The following is a 9,087-nucleotide window of genomic DNA, read 5'->3' as shown; positions in this document are numbered from 1 at the left end:
ACACCATTCTTCTCATTGAGCAATGTGCTAACAGTGTCATCCTGGAATCTGCAATGGGATATTCGGGAGGGCTTTAAGGCCTATGGTGAAAAATGAGATATCCTCAGATAAAATCTTTAGGAAGCTTTCTGAGAAACTGCTTGGGGATGGATCAATTCATCTCACAGAGCTATACCATTTCTGTCATAGAGCAGTGTGGTAGCACTGTTATTGTGGAGTCTGAGAAGGGATATTTTGAACCACAATGAAGCTTATGGTAACAAAGGAAATATAGTCAGATAATCACTTCAAAAATGCTTTCTGAGAAACTGTATTGTGATATGTGAATTCATCTGACAGAGTTACACCATTCTCATTGGACATTTTGTTAACACTGTCCTCGCGGAATCCACAATGGGATACGCAGGAGTGCATTGGGGCTTCTGGGGAAAGGAAATATTCGAAGATGAATACAGGAAAGAAGCTTTCTGTGAAACTCCTCAGTGATGTGGGAAATCATCTCACAGAGTTACATCATTCTTATCATTTAGAAGTTTCCTAGCACTGGTTTTGTGTAATCTGAGAAGCGATGTTTGGATCGCAATGAATCCTATGGTGACAAAGGAAATGTGCTCAGATGAAAACCAGAAAGATGCTTTCCTTGTGACGTGTGAATTCATCTCACAGAGTTACAGCATTCTTCTCATTGGGCAGTTCGCTGACACTGTCTTCACAGAATCTGCAATGGGATATTTGGGAGCGCATTAAGGCCTCTGCTGAAAAAGGAGATATCCTCAGATGAAAACAAGAAAGAAGCTTTCTGAGCAACTGCTTTGCACTGAATCAGTTCATCTCAGATTTACACCATTCCTAACATGGAGCAATTTGATAGCCCTGTGATTGTGGAATCTCAGATGGCAAAATTAATTCTCATTGAGGCCTGCTGTGACAAAGGAAAGATCCTCAGATAAAAACTAGAAAGATGTTTTCTGAGAAACAGCTTTGAGATGTGTGAATTCATCTTCCAGAAGTACACCATTCTTCTCATTGTGCAGTTTGCTAACACTGTTTTCGTGGAATCTGCAATGTGGTATTCTAGGACGCCTTAAGGCCCTTGGTGAAAAATGAAGTATACTCAGATAAAACCAGAAAGAATCTTTCTGAGAGACTACTTTGTAGGTATGAATTCGTTTAAGAGTTACACCATTATTCTCATTGAGCAATGTGCATACCGTTGTCGAGGCGGAATCTGCAATGGGATATTTGAGAGCGCATTAAGGCCTATGGTGCAAAAGGAGATATCTTCAGATAAAAACTATAAAGAAGCTTTCTGAGAAACAGCTTGGGGATGGATCAGTTCATCTCACAGAGCTACACCATTCCTGTCATGGAGCAATTTGGCAGCACTGTGATTGTGGAGTCTGAGAAGGGATAGTTTGGATCGCAATGAAGCCTATGGTGCAAAGGAAATATCCTCAGATAATAACTACGGAAATTCTTTCTGAGAAACTGCTTTGTGATGTGTGACTTCATCTGGGAGAGTTACACCATTCTCATTGGGCAGTTTGCTGGCACTGTCCTCGTGGAATCTGCAATGGGATATGCAGGAGCACTTTGAGGCTCATGGGGGAAAGGAAATACTCAAAGATAAATACTGGAAAGAGGTTTTCTGTGACACTCCTCGGTGACGTGGGAAATCATCTCACAGAGTTACACTGTTCTTATCATTTAGAAGTTTCATAGCACTGGTTTTCTGTAATCTGAGTAGTGATGTTTTGATCGCAGTGAAGCCTATGGTGACAAGGAAATATCCTCAGATTAAAACCAGAAATCAGCTTTCTGACAACCTGCTTTGTGATGTGTGAATTCATCTTACAGAGTTACACCATTCTTCTCAATGAGCAGTTTGCTAACACTGTTTTCGTGGAATCTGCAATGGGATATTCAGGGGCTCATTAAGGCCTAGGGTGAAAAATGAAATATCCTCAGATGAAAACTAGAAAGAAACTTTCTGAGACACTACTCTGTGAAGTGTGAATTCTTCTAACAGAGTTAGAGCATTAGTTTAATTGGGCCGTTTGCTAGTACTATTTACATGTATCCTGCATTGAGTATGCAGGAACCCATTGAGGGCTTTGTTGAAACAGGAAATATCCTCAGATATAAAGTAGGAGGAAGCTTTCCAATAAACTGCTTTGGGATGGGTAAATTCATCTCCCAGAGTTACACCATTCTTGTCATGGAGCAAATCGTAACAGTGTCATTGTGGAATCTGAGAAGGGATACTTCAATCTCAATGAAGCCTATGGTGACACAGGAAATATAGTCAGATAAGCTCTACAAAAATTCTTTCTGAAAACTGCTTTGTGATGTGTGAATTCTTCGCACAGAGTTACACCATTGTTCTCACTGAGCAACGTGCTAACACTGTCATCGCGGAATCTGCTATGGGATATTCAGGAAGGCCTGAAGGCCTATGGGGAAAAGGAGATATCCTCAGATAAAAACTATTAGGAAACTGTCTGAGAAACTGCTTGGGGATGGATCAATTCGTCTCACAGAGCTATGCAATTCCTGTCATGGAGCAATTTGGTAGCACTGTTATTGTGGAATCTGAGAAGGGATATTTTCAATCACAATGAAGATTATGGTGACAAAGGAAATATAGTCAGGTAATCACGACAAAATGGCTTTCTGAGAAACTGTATTGCGATGTGTGAATTCATCTGACAGAGTTACACCATTCTCGTTGGGCAGTTTGCTAACACTGTCCTCATGGAATCCACAATGGGATATGGGGGAGCGCATTGGGGCTTCTGGGGAAAGGAAATATTCAAAGATGAATACTGGAAAGAAGCTTTCTGTGAAACTCCTCGGTGATGTGGGAAATCATCTCACAGAGTTACACCGTTCTTATCATTCAGAAGGTTCGTAGCACTGGTTTTGTGTAATCTGAGAAGCGATGTTTTGGATCGCAATGAAGCCTATGTGACAAAGGAAATGTGCTCAGATGAAAACCAGAAAGATGCTTTCTGAGAAACTGCTTTGTGACGTGTGAATTCATCTCACAGAGTTACAGCATTCCTCTCATTGGGCAGTTTGCTGACACTCTCTTCACAGAATCTGCAACAAGATATTCAGAAGTGCATTAAGGCCTCTGCTGAAAAAGGAGATATCCTCAGATGAAAACTAGAAAGAAGCTTTCTGAGCAACTGCTTTGGGATGGATCAATTCATCTCAGATTTACACCATTCCTAACATGGAGCAGTTTGGTAGCCCTGCGATTGTGGAATCTGAGAAGGCAAAATTAATTCTCATTGAGGCCTGCTGTGACAAAGGAAAGATCCTCAGATAAAAATTAGAAATATGTTTCTGAAAAACAGCTTTGAGATGTGTGAATTCATCTTCCAGAAGTACACCATTCTTCTCATTGCACAGTTTTCTAACACTGTTTTCATGGAATCTGCAATGTGGTATTCTGGGACGCCTTAAGGCCCATGGTGAAAAATGAAATATAATGAGATAAAAACTAGAAAGAATCTTTCTGAGAGACTACTTTGTAGGTGTGAATTCATCTAAAACAGTTACACTGTTCTTCTCATTGAGCAATGTGTTACCACTCTCGTGGCAGAATCTGCAATGGGATATTCGGGAGAGCATTAAGGCCTATGGTGCAAAAGGAGATATCCTCAGATAAAAACTATACAGAAGCTTTCTGAGAAACTGCTTGGGGATGGATCAACTCATCTCACAGAGCTACACCTTTCCTGTCATGGAGCAGTTTGTTAGTACTGTTATTGTGGAGTCTGAGAAAGAATAGTTTGGATGGCAATGAAGCCTATGGTGCAAAGGAAATATCCTCAGATAGTAACTGCAGAAATGCCTTCTGAGAAACTTCTTTGTGATGTGTGACTTCATCTGAGAGAGTTACACCATTCTCATTGGGCAGTTTGCTGACTGTCCTCGCAGAATCTGCAATGGGATATGCAGGAGCCTTTTGAGGCTTATGGGGAAAGGAAATATTCAAAGATAAATACTGGAAAGATGCTTTCTGTGACACTCCTCAATGATGAGGAAAATCATCTCACAGAGTTACACCATTCTTATCATTTAGAAGTTTCATAGCACTGGTTTGTTGTAATCTGAGAAGCGATGTTTTGGATTGCAATGAAGTCTATGGTGACAAGGAAATATCCTCAGATAAAAACCAGAAAGCAGCTTTCTGACAACCTGCTTTGTGATGTGTGAATTCATCTTACAGAGTTACACCATTCTTCTCAATGAGCAGTTTGCTAACACTATGTTCGTGGAATCTGCAATGGGATATTCAGGGGCGCTTTAAGGTCTATGGTGAAAAAAGGAGATATCCTCAGATAAAAACTATTAGGAAGCTTTCTAAGAAACTGCTTGGGGATGGATCAATTCATCTCACAGAGCTACACCATTCCTGTCATGGAGCAGGTTGGTAGCACTGTTATTGTGGAATCTGAGAAAGTATATTTTGAATCTCAATGAAGCTTATGATGACAAAGCAAATATAGTCAGATAATCACTTCAAAAATGCTTTCTGAGAAACTACATTGTGATGTGTGAATTCATCTGACAGAGTTACACCATTCTTGTTGGGCAGTTTGCTAACACTGTCCTCGCAGAATCCGCAATGGGATACGCAGGAGCGCATTGGGGCTTCCAGGGAAAGGAAATATTCAAAGATGAACACTGGAAAGCAGCTTTCTGTGAAACTCCTCGGTGACATGGGAAATCATCTCACAGAGTTCCACCATTCTTATCATTTAGAAATTTCTTAGCATTGGTTTTGTGTAATCTGAGAAGCGATGCTTTGGATCGCAATGAAGCCTATGTGACGAAGGAAATGTGCTCAGATGAAAACCAGAAAGATGCTTTCTGAGAAACTGCTTTGTGACGTGTGAATTCATCTCACAGAGTTACAGCATTCCTCTCATTGGGCAGTTTGCTGACACTCTCTTCACAGAATCTGCAGTGGGATATTCAGGAGCACATTAAGGCCTCTGCTGAAAAAGGAGATATCCTCAGATGAAAACTAGAAAGAAGCTTTCTGAGCAACTGCTTTGGGATGGATCAATTCATCTCAGATTTACACCATTCCTAACATGGAGCAGTTTGGTAGCCCTGTGATTGTGGAATCTCAGATGGCAAAATTAGTTCTCATTGAGGCCTGCTGTGACAAAGGAAAGATCCTCAGATAAAAATTAGAAATATGTTTCTGAAAAACAGCTTTGAGATGTGTGAATTCATCTTCCAGAAGTACACCATTCTTCTCATTGCACAGTTTGCTAACAATGTTTTCGTGGAATCTGCAATGTGGTATTCTGGGATGCCTTAAGGCCCATGGTGAAAAATGAAATATCGTCAGATAAAAGCTAGAAAGAACCTTTCTGAGAGACTACTTTGTAGGTGTGAATTCATCTAAAAGAGTTACACCATTCTTCTCATTGAGCAATGTGCTACCACTGTCGTGGCGGAATCTGCAATTGGATATTTGGGAGCGCATTAAGGCCTATGGTGCAAAAGGAGATATCCTCAGATAAAAACTATTAGGAAGCTTTCTGAGAAACTGCTTGGGGATGGATCAATTCATCTCACAGAGCTACACCATTCCTGTCATGGAGTAGTTTGGCAGCACTGTTATTTTGGAGTCTGAGAAGGGATAGTTTGGATTGCAATGAAGCCTATGGTGCAAAGGAAATATCCTCAGATAGTAACTACAGAAATGCCTTCTGAGAAACTTCTTTGTGATGTGTGACTTCATCTGAGAGAGTTACACCATTCTCATTGGGCAGTTTGCTGAAACTGTCCTCGTGGAATCTGCAATGGGATATGCAGGAGCGCTTTGAGGCTCATGGGGAAAGGAAATACTCAAAGATAAATACTGGAAAGAAGTTTTCTGTGACACTCCTCGGTGATGAGGGAAATCATCTCAGAGAGTTACACCATTCTTATCTTTTAGAAGTTTCATAGCACTGGTTTGGTGTAACCTGAGAAGCGATGTTTTGGATCGTGATGAAGCCTATGGTGACAAGGAAATATCCTCAGATTAAAACCAGAAAGCAGCTTTCTGACAACCTGCTTTGTGATGTGTGAATTCATCTTACAGAGTTACACCATTCTTCTCAATGAGCAGTTTGCTAACACTGTGTTCGTGGAATCTGCAATGGGATATTCAGGGGCACATTAAGGCCCATGGTGAAATATGAAATATCCTCAGATGAAAACTAGAAAGAAGCTTTCTGAGAGACTGCTTTGTGACATGTGAATTCTTCTAACAGAGTTAGACCATTAGTTTTTTTGGGCTGTTTGCTAGCGCTATTTACGTATAACCTGCATTGTGATATGCGGGAACGCATTAAGGCTTTTGTTGAAATAGGAAATATACTTAGATTATAAAGTTGGAAGAAGCCTTCCAAGAAATTACTTTGGGATGGGCAAATTCATCTCCCAGAGTTACACCATTCTTGTCATGGAGCAGAACGTAACACTGTCATTGTGGAATCTGAGAAGGAATATTTTGAATCACAATGAAGCCTATGGTGACAAAAGAAATATAGTCAGATAATCACCAAAAAAATTCTTTCTGAGAAACTGCTTTGTGATGTGTGAATTCATAGCACAGAGTTACACCATTCTTCTCATTGTGCAATGTGCTAACACTGTCATCCCGGAATCTGCAATGGGATATTCTGGTGCTCATTAAGGCCTATGGTGAAAAAGGAGATATCTTCAGATAAAAACTATTAGGCCGCTTTCTGAAAAACTGCTTGGGGATGGGCCAATTCATCTCACAGAGCTACACCATTTCTGTCATGGAGCAGTTTGGTAGCACTGTTATTGTGGAATCTGAGAAGGGATATTTTCAATCACAATGAAGCTTACGGTGACAAAGGAAATATAGTCAGATAATCACTTCAAAAACGCTTTCTGAGAAACTGCATTGTGATGTGTGAATTCATCTGAGAGAGTTACACCATTCTCGTTGGGCAGTTTGTTAACACTGCCCTCCCGGAATCTGCAATGGGATATGCAAGAACGCATTGGGGCTTCCGGGTAAGGAAATATTCAAAGATGAATACTGGAAAGAAGCTTTCTGTGAAACTCCTCGGTGACGTGGGAAATCATCTTACAGAGTTCCACCATTCTTATCATTTAGAAGTTTTGTAGCATAGGTGACGTGGGAAATGATCTCACAGAGTTACACCATTCTTATCATTTAGAAGTTTCATAGCACTGGTTTTGTGTAATCTGAGAAGCGATGTTTTGGATCTCCATGAAGCCTATGGTGACAAGGAAATATCCTCCGATAGAAATCAGAAAGCAGCTTTCTGAGAAACTGCTTTGTGATGTGTGAATTCATCTTGCAGAGTTACACCATTCTTCTCAATGAGCAGTTTGCTAACACTGTTTTTGTGGAATCTGCAATGGGATATTCAGGGGCATGTTAAGGTCTATGGTGAAAAATGAAATATCCTCAGATGAAAACTAGAAAGAAGCTTTCTGAGAGACTGCTTTGTGACGTGTGAATTCCTCTAACAGAGTTACACTATTAGTTTAATTGGGCTGTTTGCTAACACTATTTACATGTAACCTGCATTGGGATATGCGGGAACGCATTGAGACCTTTGTTGAAACAGGAAATATCCTCAGATATAAGCTAGAAAGAAGCCTTCCAGAAAACTGCTTTGGGATGGGTAAATTCATCTCCCAGAGTTACACCATTTTTGTCATGGAGCAGATCGTAACACTGTCATTGTGGAATCTGAGAAGGGATATTTTTAATCGCAATGAAGCCTATGGTGACAAAGGTGTCAGTCTGAGAAGGGACTGTTTGGATCCCAATGAAGCCTATGGTGCAAAGGAAATATCTTCTGATAATATATAGAAAGATGTTTTGTTAGAAACTGCTTTGTGATTTGTGAATTCATCGCACAGAGTTACACCATTCTTCTCATTGGGCAGTTTGCTAACACTTTTCTTGTGGAATCTGCCATGGGATATTCTGGAGGGCTTATGGTGAAAAAGGAAATATCCCAAGATAGAAACTGGAGAGAAGTTTTCTGAGAATCTGCTTAGGGACTTGTGAAATCATCTCACGGAAGTACACCATTCTTATCATTCAGAAGTTTCATAGCAGTGGTTTTTGGGAATCTGAGAAGGGAGATTTTGGATCGCAATGAAGCCTGTGGTGACAAAGGAAATGTGCTCAGATAAAAACCAGAAAGATAGATGCTTTCTGAGAAACTGTTTTGTGACGTGTGAATTCATCTCACAGAGTTACAGCATTCTTCTCACTGGGCAGTTTGCTAACACTGTCCTTGCGGAATCCGCAATGGGATATTGTCGAGCGCATTGAAGCTTATGGTGAAAAAGGAAATATCCTAAGATAAATCCTGGAAAGAAGTTTTCTGAGAAACTGCTTGGTGACTTGTGAAAGCATCTCACAGAGTTACAACATTCTTTTCATGGAGAAGTTTCCTGGCACTGGTTTTGGGGAATCTGGGAAAGGATATTTTGGATTGCAATGAAGCCTATGGTGACAAGAAAATGTGCTCAGATGAGAACCAGAAAGATGCTCTCTGAGAAACTGCTTTTTGACTTCTGAAATGATCTCACAGAGTTACACCATTTTTTTCATGGAGAATTTTCATAGCAGTGGTTTTTGGGAATCTGAGAAGGGATATTTTGAATCGCATTGAAGGCTATGGAGACAAGAAAATGTGCTCAGATAAAAACCAGAAAGATGCTTTCTGAGAAACCGCTTTGTGATGTGTCATTTCATCTTACAGAGTTATACCATTCTTCTCATCGAGCAGTTTCCTAACAGTGTTTTGGTGGAATCTTGAATGGGATATTTTGGGGCCCCTTGAGGCCTTTGTTGAAAAAGGAAATATCCTCAGATATAAACTAGAAAGAAGGTTTCTGAGAAACTGCTTTGTGATGCGTGAATTCGTCTTACAGAGTTACATCATTCTTTTCATTGAGCAACGTGCTAACACTGTCATCACAGAATCTGCAATGGGATATGCAGGAGCACTTTGTGGCTTACGGGGGAAAGGAAATATCCAAAGATAAATA

Source organism: Macaca thibetana, chromosome 4, assembly GCF_024542745.1.
Source record: "Macaca thibetana thibetana isolate TM-01 chromosome 4, ASM2454274v1, whole genome shotgun sequence".
In the NCBI taxonomy this organism is placed as follows: Eukaryota; Metazoa; Chordata; class Mammalia; order Primates; family Cercopithecidae; genus Macaca; species Macaca thibetana.
The sequence above is the reverse complement of the archived record's forward strand: the minus strand, read 5'-3'. Positions refer to the sequence as shown.